We start from the raw sequence: 13,320 nt of genomic DNA, 5'->3' as shown, positions 1-13,320 counted from the left end.
GAAGGTGGGGGGGGGGGGGAGAAAAAAAGAGGACAGGATGGGAAGACCCAAGAGAACGTCACTGCAGGCGCAATCTGCAGGTTACATGCATTAAAGAAGAAAAAAAATGCACTTTTCTTTGTATCTTGCACCGGTAAAAACATTTATAAAAGCTGCTGGATTCGAATTAGCAAACTAATTTTGCTTCCTTCATTCACTCATTGAGCTTCGCAGAAAGGAAAAGTAACATTAAGGACATGAATCATAGTTCAGCAACACAAAAAGCTGCTTTTGAGTAAAATCACAGTGAGAAGGCAGATGGGGGATCGGGGTGGGGGTGTGGGGGTGGGTGGGTGACGTAAAATGGAGGAAGGCTTACTTGCCGTGCACTCCGCAGTTGTATCTGGGAGTATTACAGTTACTAAGCAACCAGCACAACAGTTCCACAAGTCCCAGGAAGCTGATATTGTAGACACTTTTCATTTGGCTCTCTCTCAGTCCTCCATTTTCACATGCCATGTGCAGATTGATTGTAATGGCCACCTATTACAAGTTTGCCGCACTCCTGATTGGACCCAATGCACTCCAGTTAGGACATTTGACTGTCGTAAACCAAGGAATGCAGGAAAGCATTTTAAACGACACCTGCAGGGATCTGATCTGGGGGTTTAAAGCAGATAGGGAGTCCCTTATCGAACAATATCAACCTGATTATTTGATTGATAGACTGGTTTATAATAAGGAGAATCCCATGAGGAAGTACAAAATGTATTAAAGGTCTTGTGTATGAAGAATTGTACAAACCATTTTTAATGGCATCAGGAAGATTAGAATTCAGAAGGACCTGCATTTAATTATTTATGGTGCAATAACTTAAATTCCTTTAATTATGTTCGTTGTAATTTTTTTTCTTAAGTACAGTATTATAGAATGAAATTTTCCTTATACACGAAATACACATATGACATATTTGCGAAGCCTGGAATGAATTAATGACACTTCCATTCAGGTCAATGGGGAACAATGATTTCAGACAAGCGTTTTGGGTTACAAGAGTGCTCATAGAACAAATTTTACTCCTAACATCACTGCATTGGTCTGAACATGAATGTAGCCTTGCAATCAAATACTTTGGTCACTGTGGCTCAAGGCTAACACGACGAGCAAACAAAGAGTGCAGGTGGAGAGAGTGAGCGTCTGGTGTCACAACCGTGATGCTCAGATTTGTGAGCAGCTTGTTTTCAGTCTCCGAGCGTCAGCAGGGGAGCTGTCATAAATAAACTGTGTGATACTTCATACAGGCGCCACCTGCTGTGACTCACATCCACATACACTCGGCACTGTGGTGATCACAGCGATCCCTGAGGGTAAAGGTCTCCTGGGAGGACCAGTGTTCATTTGACAGTCTTGTCACAGCTGCCTTTTTCTAGCTGAGCAATATTGAGGTTTTTTTTTGGGGGGGTAGGGGGGGGTGGCTCAATCTTGCTCACCTCCTCTGGATTTCTTTCCAAGGAGGCAGATATACCCTGCAGTCGAATCTTGGTGTGACAATGAAAGGACAATAACGCTGGTTATTACATCACAACATATCACAGCAATCCCCAGAGTGGCACAAACGTCAATTTGTTTTCACTTTCACTTGTTACAGTCCACTTGAATTGGGTCCAGCGACGAACTGGATTCTATAGGTGGAAATGCCTCTACAAGACAATCACATTTTTGCATTTTTTTTTTTCCCAATTCAAATGAAGTACAGCGAATATGCGACCACCCACAAGAGCATGATAGGGATGCCCTAATTCACCTACTTGGCCAATGCATCTCGCTATTAAAGTTTTCATTCCTATATTTTGATGATAGCAGGTACTACTAAGCCATACCATGTGGGTAACGACTCATTACTGGGTAAGCTGATTTGTGATGTCAGAGAGAGAGTGAAAAAAAAAACACTAGTATTAGCATAGTCTTCAGCTACCCTCAGTCACCTACCTCTTCAATAAAATTGGTCTCCTTACCTTATAGTCACATGCCCGGGAAGTAAATAAGTAAGTAAATATAAATAATGCTTTATTTTGTAAAATGTGTCTCGACCAGGGGCAGTTTGTGAAGAGTGCATGTGTGGCTGCTTGGTGGCAGGATGGAGAGCGTTCTTGAGTAGCATCTGTGTTTCTCGTTGCCTGACACACCAGCAGCTACGGAACCGGGATCCCACCAGCGTGCAGACTGCGATCGCCGGGGTATTTGGCTGTATAACGTATTCACGCGCGCAACTGTTTGAATAAAACGAGGCCAATGTATGCGGCGTCACATTTCCAACGAGTCATTCATAAACTCGTGATGACTTTCTTGTTAGTCTTACAACAGCTCGGAATAAAGACGGGGGGGCAAAATGTGTCTTATTTAGCCCAGTTTACGCTAATGGCTGCGATTCATCTCGAGGCAATAAAGACGATGGTAAACAGTGTTAATAGATGGAATCAAGCTTGCTTAGCGCAGCTTATTGCCAACATACTGCCTGCTTTATTAAATCTGTCGACTGCATCATTGTTCCCGCTCACATTACAGGGGGTTACACATCTGTTGGTTTTGTCACTCAATATATTTTCATTTCCACTCCTTAAAATAATTAGCACGCACGTAGGTGAATCGTGGTTGGGATGCCCGCAGAGGACGGTCGGACATGTGTGTTAGCATCTGTAGTGATGCGCAGGCAATGAGGCGCTGTGTGGTATGTGAAGGACGGCATGCAATCTGGCCTTAGTAGCGAGAACATTGGCGATAGATTGAACAGACACGCTCACCGGTCACCATATCAGTTTTGATTGACGCTATCAGTGAGGAAGAGTGGTACCTTGACTTGGTTTTTGGTCGCCGTGATTACAGAAATTTTACAAGGGCAGAATGATGGAAATGGAAGCAAATAATGTGCTTTTTTTTTTTCTCGATGGGAGTGCAATTTCTATTATTCCACTTTTTTTTTTTTTTTTTTAATCTGGGCTGGTCTTTTGACGCGGGGTGCCATGAGCCGAAGCAGTTTTGAAGGCTTCATTGCCTCATTTGCGAGCCTTCCTCAACATATTACGCAGAGCGGGCTCGGCGCCTGTCACCTGTCGCGATAAAAGCGTATTTTAAGAAGGACTGTTGATATCATCTCTTGCAGCTTTCTTTTTCTTGGGAGGTTGTAGTCTGATGTCTCATCATTTGGCCTTTTCTCCTTTGCGAAGAAGATCTCCATGCAGGGATGGGTGTGATTTACTCATTTTGGGCTTACTTCTTTTTACCACCGCATCACATAATTGAGACAAGATTGCCAGGTGTACGGAGGCATCGGGGAATGCACCTGATTTTCAAAATAAAACTTCTTGCCAACTCTGATGATCAATTAATTTTTTTTTTTTTTCAGTCTCCCTGTGTAGTCCGGTACTAAATGGCTTTGTGGTTCAGGACCGTTGGTTTAGATGACAGTTTAATTAACTACCATATTAGAAATGATGCAGTCTAGGTCTACACCACAATTTAAAAATGAAAAAGAAGATCGCGAATGCAACCCGGGTATTCACAGCCTATGGCTGTACCTAAAGGTAGGTCGGACTGAGTGACAATAAGTGCAACCTGAAGATTTTGCCGAACTTTTAAAATCCACAAGACGTATTTTGTGCATTACGACAGTAATAACTGCGACGCGACTTGATTACAGTTGCCGGAGCATTACTTAGTAAAGGACAAGTCACTTTCCCTTAGATTTCTCCTGTCAGGCAGACATGCAAATTGCTTTACAATGGATTCTCCTTGAGGGAGGATTGCTGGTATATGACATTTGTCTTTGTGATGTGCCATCTATTTCTTAGGTCTGGGAGCTTGGGAAATTAATTCGACATGATTACTCGATGCAGAGGACGCAGGAAAATGTCGCCACAGGAGAAGTGGGCGGCCATGTAAGATCTTTTGACTCATCTGGGTGATTACCGTTGTTTCACGGGGGGTCCGTTTTTGATGTTTGTATGCTAAGTTTTAAAGATGTCATGATCGTGTCCTGTTTGCTTTGTTTTCCCAGTCTCCAGCTGGAGAGTGGGCGTTCCCTCATGAGCCGCACCTGTCTCTGATCATGCCTCGTTACCAGCTGCATTGAAAGACTCTGCCGTGCCAACAAATGGCTGTCGGATTATTACAGCCTTGCTCACGACTCTGGTCTCCAAGTGTCTGAATTTTCTAGACCAGGGGTGTCAAACGTACGGCCCGCGGGCCGGATCCGGCCCGCATAGGACTTTAATCCGGCCCGCGAGATGATTATGTAAACCAGTGGTGTCAAACATACGGTCCGCGGGCCGTTCAATCAGGCCCCACAGGATAATTTAAAAGTGAAGAAAATGCATAAAAGACACAGAATAAATATTTTTAATAAGGTGCAATTCATTGAGTATCCAGGGGACACTGTTTTGATCAGCGAAGAAGACAACAGCAGCCTCAGTCCATCACTGAGACAGACCCATGACAGCAGACGCTATCAATAGCACTCTCACATTTACACATTTAATAGCACGCTCCTTAGTTTGTAAGGTGTAGGCAGGGATCACATTTAAGATTTTATATGCACGTGTAAATGGTTTAAAACTTCCTTTCTTTATAAATCTCGTTTAATCTTAAAGTGCATTACTATATTTTTCAAAACCAATTACTTGTTAAAGTTTGTACAATCAGTGGGATCAGTTGCAATGCATATATGTGAATGATAAAAGTAAATTGCACATTTGTCGAAGGAAATGTAAGGTGCTTCATGAAATGTTTTGTAAAAGATATGTTCATTTAATTTCAACATTTTCCTAATGTTCTTGTGCTTCTTTATACCAAAACAAAGGAAAGACATATTGTTTTGGTTATTTATAGCAAAGTATGGTATCATTTTAATGGTCCGGCCCACTTGACATCGACCCAGGCCGTATGTGGCCCACCATGTGAAATGAGTTTGACACCCCTGTTCTAGACGTTCATAGTTTTTGCCTCCTAGCTTCTCTCCATGTTTCTTTTTTTGTACATCCTTGTTATTATTTCCTCGATTAAAGTATTCTCGTGCACTGGATTTACTTGTCCTTTTGTGACAAGCGATTTACGTCTCTATTCATCCTTGCCTTTTGCATGCGTTTTTTGGCTTGTTTCGTTATTTCCTGGTTCTTTCTTCCGAGCGTCTTTTGTTGTACTCTGTCGGTCTGTCATTTTCGTAAATCAACATTTTTTTTGTGTCAAAACCTTATCTGTGTCTACGCTTGTGGAATCCACCTATGTCCGGATTATTCCGGAGATCCAACAAAAGAAGCCTTTCAGCAAAGGTAACACAGACATTGAAATGTTTCATCAACAATTTCTCCCTCCAAACCGCGCAGATTTCTGCGTAATTGCTGTGTGTGTGTGTGTGTGTGTGTGTGTGTGTGTGTGTGTGTGTGTGTGTGTGTGTGTGTTGTGGATCCTCGACTTACCACAAAGTTATGTAATTAGGACCCTCAAGTGAACTCAATATGATGTAGTTTGGTTCTAGACCACCGCACTAGAATAATCAACATGTTAAATTAACATCGCTCTGACAATTGAAGTGACTTTTTCCCCTTTTGTAAGGGCAAGACTTTAGGCACAGATTTGAAATTGAGCCTTTGTATAACTTGCGAGACGGCGATGGAGAGAGGCTGCAAGAGCTACAGAGTCAATGCGGAGAGGATATAGGAAGGGTCAACAATAAATCTTGAGCACTCGGTGTCAGTTGAGGAGAGACCAAACAATGAGGACAAAACTGGACAGCAGAAAACTGGAAGACAGTTTTCATTTAACTAAGCAATCACATAAAAAAAAATAAAATAAAATAGACCAGCAAAAATTAAACAGGTCCGCATACACAAGCGCATGCGCTCGCACACACGGACCGCTCATAAAACGCTGCCTTACGGCCAGTCTCCAGATTCCCCCTGAGCTCGAGAAGCGCATTTCCATTTCTACAAAAACCCTGAGGGATATCAAAATCATGAATCACCCTAACAAGTGTCGTCTAATAGGAATTGCAGCGGGATGGCGTACACACACACACGTGCGCACACGCGCTGTCAAAACAGGTGCTGGCGGCGGATGATGTACAGTCCGGGAAGAGCCCATAACTCAGCAAATGCTTTCCGTTTCCACTGCTTCTTCAAATGAATAGTTTAAAAGGTGAACTTCAATTGTGATCGATGCCTCCGGGGCTAACAAAAGCGTTGCTGGAGACAAAGCTTTGAAGCAAAAGGCGTATGGTCACCAACCTATAATCTGCTGCCATTCATCAGAAGGGCGAGGGGACAGGAAAACTTAACAGATAATACAATCTTCTTTTTTTTTTAACCCAGTGCAGAGGTCAACTTCCTCCAGGATAAGATGTGGGGTATCATTCAAAGGCGAGGCGAATGAATGATCTCTTTCCTTCTGGCTGAGTTCCCACCACACACCAAATATGAAATTCTATTGGCATTTCAGTGACGGCAAATCACTTTATCTTTGCAACTTTTCTGCTTTAGTTGGTCAAGCTAGCATATCGTGGCAACGTCGTATTATCGGGAATAAAGGAACCCAGTGATAATTTTAGTAAAAAGAAATTAAAAAGCCCGGCCACATGATAGACGATGTTCATAAACCAGAGAGCGCTTTCATCCCCCGCGATCTCAAACACGGAACCGGTCTGGAAAGCTCCGCCTCCTCTTGATTGTGATTTTTTGATCAAAAATGTGTCATAGCATTTTGCCAGGCCTGAATTATACAAAGGTCAGCGAACAAAGGCGGGCAGGTGCCACGCTGCATTACAAAGGCGAGAATGGCGGCAAATTGGCAATATGTTCAGTGTGTCTCAACGGGGTAGCTGACAGGTGACCTCTGCCTCAAGGGAGCGTTTGGTATCACACGAAGGGAGCTCGCTGTGATTGTTGGTGCTTCGAGTCAAGGCCGGCGCCTGTTAGCGCCCATATTCAAACCATCACCTTTATATCCCATTCTAAATATGGCATCAGGTGACTTTCCTGCTTGTTGAGAGGTGCCTGAACCACTTTGGACAAAATTCCCCAGTGATGGTTGATGCGCATGAATATGAGTTTGCTTATGTGTTTTGTGATTGGGCATCTATTGACCACCGGGCGGCGAGAGGAAGAACGGTTCTAAGAACCAATTTATTTCCCCGTCGTGATAGGCTCTTAGGTTTTTCTCTCGTTACTTTTACTGACCAAAACTAAACCAGGCCAAGACGTAAGCCGGCATGTTTTTTAAAAAACCTTATTGAGGGTTGTCTAAAGTTGAGGCTGAGCTCAAACCATTTATTCACGACGCCGCTTTCGGTCCAGCCTACCAGGGGACTCGCGGCAAAGCACCAACAAGCTCGTCTCCGTTTCAATCTCTTCACATTCATATCTCATTAATGCATGTTCATGCGTGCGTGCTCATTAACACGCATTCCAGTGTGCGGCCAGAAGTACGTTCAAAGTCCTGCGTTCTGCCTGATCTGACGTCCAAATATAAACATAAACATAACATAACTTATCGCGGACATGGGTCGATGTAACATACAAAGCAAAATCTGACAGTGACGTGGTCTTCCTAATGAAGCTACAAGCTCAGATTCCCTCTGGGGAGTTGAAGCGGATCCAAACAAGCAGCTCAACCGGGGCTCGGGGAAGGATCGTTTGCTTTGACAACCAGCAGCTCCATTGGCTCCTGTGTTTTTTTTTTTTTTTTTTTGCTCTTCCCCGAATTACATTTGTGTTATTCGCCGTAAGCTAACAAAAGGGTTATTCTGTGAGATAAAACATTATGTCATACGAAGGTGAGAACTGAAAAGATGACAGCGTAAATGCGAACAACACCAAACGAAAAGGAGGGGGGTGGGGGGAGGGGGGGGGCATTCTCGGTGACCCGGTAAACTGCAGTAATAAGAGATTTTTTTTTTTCTGAGGGTACGGGTAAAAAAAGAAAAGGCCCGAGTATTGTTATACTTAACTACATTATAATATACTACACTACTCTTACCCTATTATTATTTTACTAGCCCGTCTATGGCATTTTACATTTCAAACAAGAAGGATTGTTGATGATCTGACTGTGCGGAATTGAATGTTGATTAATCCCGGCTCCAATCAAGTGGGGGCAAAAGGGTGCGCAGGGCTTGGTTGCAACCAGCAGAAATGAACCTCATCTGTCCAGGCAAAGATGTGCGGATCAACAAAAGCAAGATTGTGTTCAATTACTGAAGACAAATGTGACAATGGACAGAAATGGAACAAATTCTTTTGTCGTCGTCTAATTGCATGAAATAAATAAGCAGATGACTTGCTTTCCCCTCCACATCGAATTAAAGCTGACCCCCCGACATGCTCCAATTGTGTTATCCAAAGGCACCCGGGGGACCCGTGTAAATGCGACAGGGGGCGGGTTGCGCAGGGCGCAGCTGCGTGTAGCCGATGTGGACTCCGGAGGACGATACACACAGGCTTATTATTCCAAAAATAAAAGAATATACATTGATACATTTTCTATTAGTACGACACCCACGTCCGTATTCCATGTCTGTGTGAGCTTATTGAAACTTTCGAATACTCTCCCTTTGTCGTTCTCGCCCAAGGTGCTAATTGGATATAGATAATTGAACATTACTATCTTGGGAGGTGGCTCGTCCCATCTGTTCAACGTCCGCCCCCGACATCACAGTGCTCCACATGATGCAGCCAAGCATCCCCCGAGCACATTTGCATCGCATGCACATGAACTGCGGAGAATTTAGAAGGCAACTGGATGCACTATATTACCTTAATAACCCGAAACAAGACCCTGAGTGTCATTCACCAAATGTAAGCAGATATTCGACCCTTAAAATAGAGGCGCGGGCTTCTGCTACTCCTCCATACAACACGGACGCTCGAATGAGTTGGTAAATACGGAACACGAGACAAAGATAGGTGAACTGCTTGTTAATTTTACCCCAAATCAATCAACAGTAACAAATGTAACACACTTCAAAAAGGTTATATATTTCGTATCTGGGCATTTTGCTTTTACAAAGGATGTTTTCAGACGAATATTTGGTCTTGAGTAGTCACCGATACCAAGTACTGATACCACTAGTACTTGAGTGAAATAAAATTCAATTCACACAATCACATAATCCAAAGAATATTGGCAAGGGAGTCGGTCTCGGTGGCTGGTATCGGCATCCTACGCGACTCCTCGATACAGAATATTGACTATAAACTTCTGAACTAGTGTGACGACTCTATTTATTCTTCCAGTCTGGCAAGATATGTACATCATTGCATTATATTTTCGTAAATTAGGATTCTGGATTTAGGACATTTAAAAACTGAGTCAGTTCCCACATACAGCTCCCAAATCATGACTCCACTTTAATATTAAAAAACATAGGTCATCTTAAATCGTGTTAACTCACATTCGGTTCAAAAACGGGCTTGACTTGTTTCACGTAACATGGCAAAATAAAACGTCATTGGACAGAAACTAATTTGACTGTTTAAAAGTGGTTTGTCCATTCTTTGCCTTTTTCCGGACAGTCGGCGATGAAAGGACACAATGGCTGCTTCAATGCCGTATTCTGACTTCTTGTGTGTCAGACACAAAAACATCTTAAATCTTTCGGTCGGGAAGGTTTGGACTCCTATGGAACTCTCAAAGCGAGCACGAATGTCAAGGAGTGGCAATGTCACATCCATCAGCGCCGACTTTTCTGTCAAAGCCAGACAAAGGTGTTGACACCCCAACACCACATGGTGAGTGAGGGGGCCATTCAAGTGTCACTTACTTGACACACAGCCGTGCTCTCAGTAGCTGACTGCTAACCACCGTCAGTCAGCCTCCAAAACTCCAGGCAAAGGCCGTCGCATATATAAGACGGTGGCGAGCACGCCGTTGGGATTGAACAAATGAAATATGTTTTCGTCCTCTGAGGGGGAAGTATTCAGCCGGTACAATCACACCTGTCAACTCGTGATGGCTATCGCGTATAGCCTTTTATCGGGGCAAGGACCATATCGAGGGAACCGAAGTTAAAAACTCACATGAAGGCCGTAGAGCAGCCGAGCATGGAGCAATACTAAGTGAACACTATATTAAAGTGATTTACTATGAAAGATATCCAGCCATTTTCCGATCTGTTTATCCTCACAAGGGTTGCAGGGGGTACTGGAGCCTATCCCAGCCTTCGGGCAGTAGGCGAGGGACACCCTGAACCGGTTGCCAGCCAATCGCAGGGCACACAGAGACGAACAACCATCCGCGCTCACACTCGCACGTTGGGACAATTTTGAGTGTCCAATCAGCCTGTCATCAATGTTTTTAGAATGTGGGAGGAAACCGGAGGACCCAGAGAAAACCCACGCGGGCCCGGATCTCTGCACTGTGAGGCCGACGGGCTAGCCACTGGACCACCGGGCCGCTATTAAAGATATACGATCACCAATACAAATGCTATGGTTAGTTTTCAACAAAAACTATAAATCGGTATATATCGTAAAGTGCCTAGTTGTAAATGGCCGTAAGCTATTCTCTTTAGCATCCTCCAATTGTTTATGTTAAGGATGATGTAGTTTCCCCATATCCGTACAGATGACTTGATGGATAATTGTAACAAAAAGCAAATGCTTGCAGTCGTTCCTGCTCGTATCGTCATACTTTGCAAAACGCCACCGGCGAAGGTTCGACCCACATGTGAAAAACTGGTGGCATAGCAGTGAGCGTCTTCCTCGCCTCTATTCCTCGAGAGACTCCCCAGGCTTCTTTCCTGGGCCCCATCCAGTTTTTTTTTTTTTTTTGTCCTTAACATGAAACTGATAGACTGTGACATTCCCCTCCCACAAATTCCTTGCCTCTCCATTTAACTCTTCAATTTTCTGACAGTTCAAGTCGAGGTTCCGGCTTGTCAAGTTGACTTGTGGCTGACATCTACTGTGTGGACTTCACCTCAAGCTGAATTTTAACAACTCTGAGCGGATGCTTAAACAACCCAGACAACCGCCGCCCAAACCAAGCACAAATCATACGAGCAAACAGACTGTAATATATGCCTTGTACAATATTGAATATGAAATAGCAGAGCTAAGCAAACATTTTTTTTTTTTTTATGCGGCTAATCCTCAGAGAAGCAGGAAAACCGGGGCCGGGCAAGCGTAGAACTTGCCTGCGCGTCAAGCGTATAAAGAATAATAATTCACTTATTTCAAAATTTTTCATCGATGTGTTCCGTGACATCTACTTTATATTTGTAGTTTCCTGTTGTTGTTAAAGGACATGGTAACTCGGGGGTGCTTGATGCACTGCCAGCGAAAGGCCGATCGACGGCAAAGGGGTTACGTTACGTTCAAACCATGTCCCGGGGTTTAGGGCCTTTTTCATTTCTGTAAATATTTTGGCTTCACATCAGCGACAGCAGACTTTTAACAGCAGACTTTTTATGGAGCAGTTGCGCTGGGCAAAGCGGATGACTGGAGGCCACGATCAAATACTTCCCGTGTTTTAGTGGTAGACGGTAACTTCCTACATCAGCACACATCCACTTAGAGCCATCAGCACGCTTGCACAGAGCCGCCTGTTAGTTTCAGCCGGGTGCTCCCACTTTCCTTAAGAGAAGCTCTCATATTTAGCGGAACATAAACGACGCACGGGCATCCGTCTACGCAGAAGGCGTTTCGCTCTCGGCCTCAAATTAGGGAGGTGCTCTTCCACGAGTGCAGATGAAAAAAAAAACAAAGATAATTTGTTACACAAAGAAGTAAGCCTATCTACGCTCAAAGCTGAGAAGCGTTGCACGTGCGCGTGTGTTCGAAATGCAATGGAAAAACCCGCGCCTGACTTGTATTGATTAGAGTGGCCCAGCACGCGGCGCGTATGTGAATGCGGCTTGTGCGAAGACGTGGCTGTTTATATTGCCGTGTATGTGGGTGCCCTCTGCATCGATCCCCCCATTTGTTCCAATTATCTGCAACCGCATGGAGCTTAATATTGCTATTTGCACAAGCATGGGGGGGGCGACGCGAGCGGCCGTATCGACACAGGTGATGCAGAGTCACGGCCGATGCTACAAATCGCGGCTTGGTTTTGTTAATGTCGCTTATTTTTCAGCAGCACGCAACTCATTGGCTCTGTTTCTTTAGTGTCATCGCCCCGTATTTATGGGATAAAAAATATCGACGTGGAACACTTTCCATTGGTAATAACGGCAGTGGCTTGTTAATCACATGACTGCTCAACAAACTAACGCCTGGGAACGTCCCGCGATAAATACCGTGCAAATGAGCAAATAATTAAACACAAACAATCTTGAACTGGTGAGGTTTATATTTAAATATGTTTGTATATCATACCATATCTTCGAATCATATTGTGACGTTCTTGTAAACAAAAATAATAATAATAATAATTCAGGAAACAACTTTAATTTTGTAGAATGTAACATAATGGATTACCAAATAATGACTCGACTAATGTTCAAACTGTAGCGGGGAAGCTCGCAAAACAAACAAAATTCATGACGTTGAATAACCATCTTGAGCAAACGTTTATTCCTTCCATGATCCTTTGGGAACGAGTCGTTATTTCATCTCTCGTTTGGTGGCAAATATCAAACGTTTTGCAACCTGCGGGTCGGACCGTACTACAAACAGAAGCAAACTACGTGCACGGGGAAATTGTCGGGGCATTTGTGTCAATTTGCGAGAGTGCGTTTCACGCATGAATGGAAAATCTCTCGGGCTGTTTGAGCCGCGTTGTTTGATTCCACTGAATCCGCCGGAGAAGTCACCAGAGGCTTGTTGCCAAGGTTCAGCCAATTGAATTAGGGATTTGCTGTTCCCTCCTCAGTCCAAGCCTCTTGACCATTTACTGTTTCCACGTGTCCCAGAGGACCCTCCCCCTCCATTCAGCTGCGCACTGCACAATTGTATTTAGGATGCCCGTACATTGCCCAATGGGATACGCCCAAACGGAAGATAGACTGCAGAACGAGAGCGAGAATGACCACTAGACCCGCTGAGTGGGAAAATCTCAAGGAAACAACAGGATGAAAAGACAAAAAAAAAATACTTTACAACTCTGTGAAATGATTTGAGAAATGTCTTTCGGAACACATTTCAAGGCTCAAAATAGTTTTCTGCGGGGAGATTTCCAACACCAATACGCATTTCAGTTCAAACGTTTCTTCCATCAAAAACATGAGGCATTTATTTTGAAAAAAAAAAAAAAAGGCACTAACAGCCTTTTGTGCATCCTCATGTGCGCGGGAAGCATTTTAGCGAGTGACACATCACCGTCGGTTCATGGCTGTGCGTTTATGAGCTCAGA

The 13,320-nt window shown here is 43.8% G+C and overlaps 1 protein-coding gene across 4 annotated transcripts in view; it reads right to left on the bottom strand.

Moving 5' to 3' along the window:
* Window positions 1–13,320, bottom strand: part of cadm2a (cell adhesion molecule 2a) — a 166,899-nt gene that overhangs the window by 67,560 nt on the left and 86,019 nt on the right. The window lies entirely within an intron of this gene.

This window comes from Hippocampus comes, unplaced genomic scaffold (assembly GCF_001891065.2).
Source record: "Hippocampus comes isolate QL1 unplaced genomic scaffold, H_comes_QL1_v1.1 scaffold59, whole genome shotgun sequence".
Classification (NCBI taxonomy): domain Eukaryota; kingdom Metazoa; phylum Chordata; class Actinopteri; order Syngnathiformes; family Syngnathidae; genus Hippocampus; species Hippocampus comes.
Note: the sequence above shows the minus strand (reverse complement) of the source record. Positions and strands in the feature narration are given on the sequence as shown.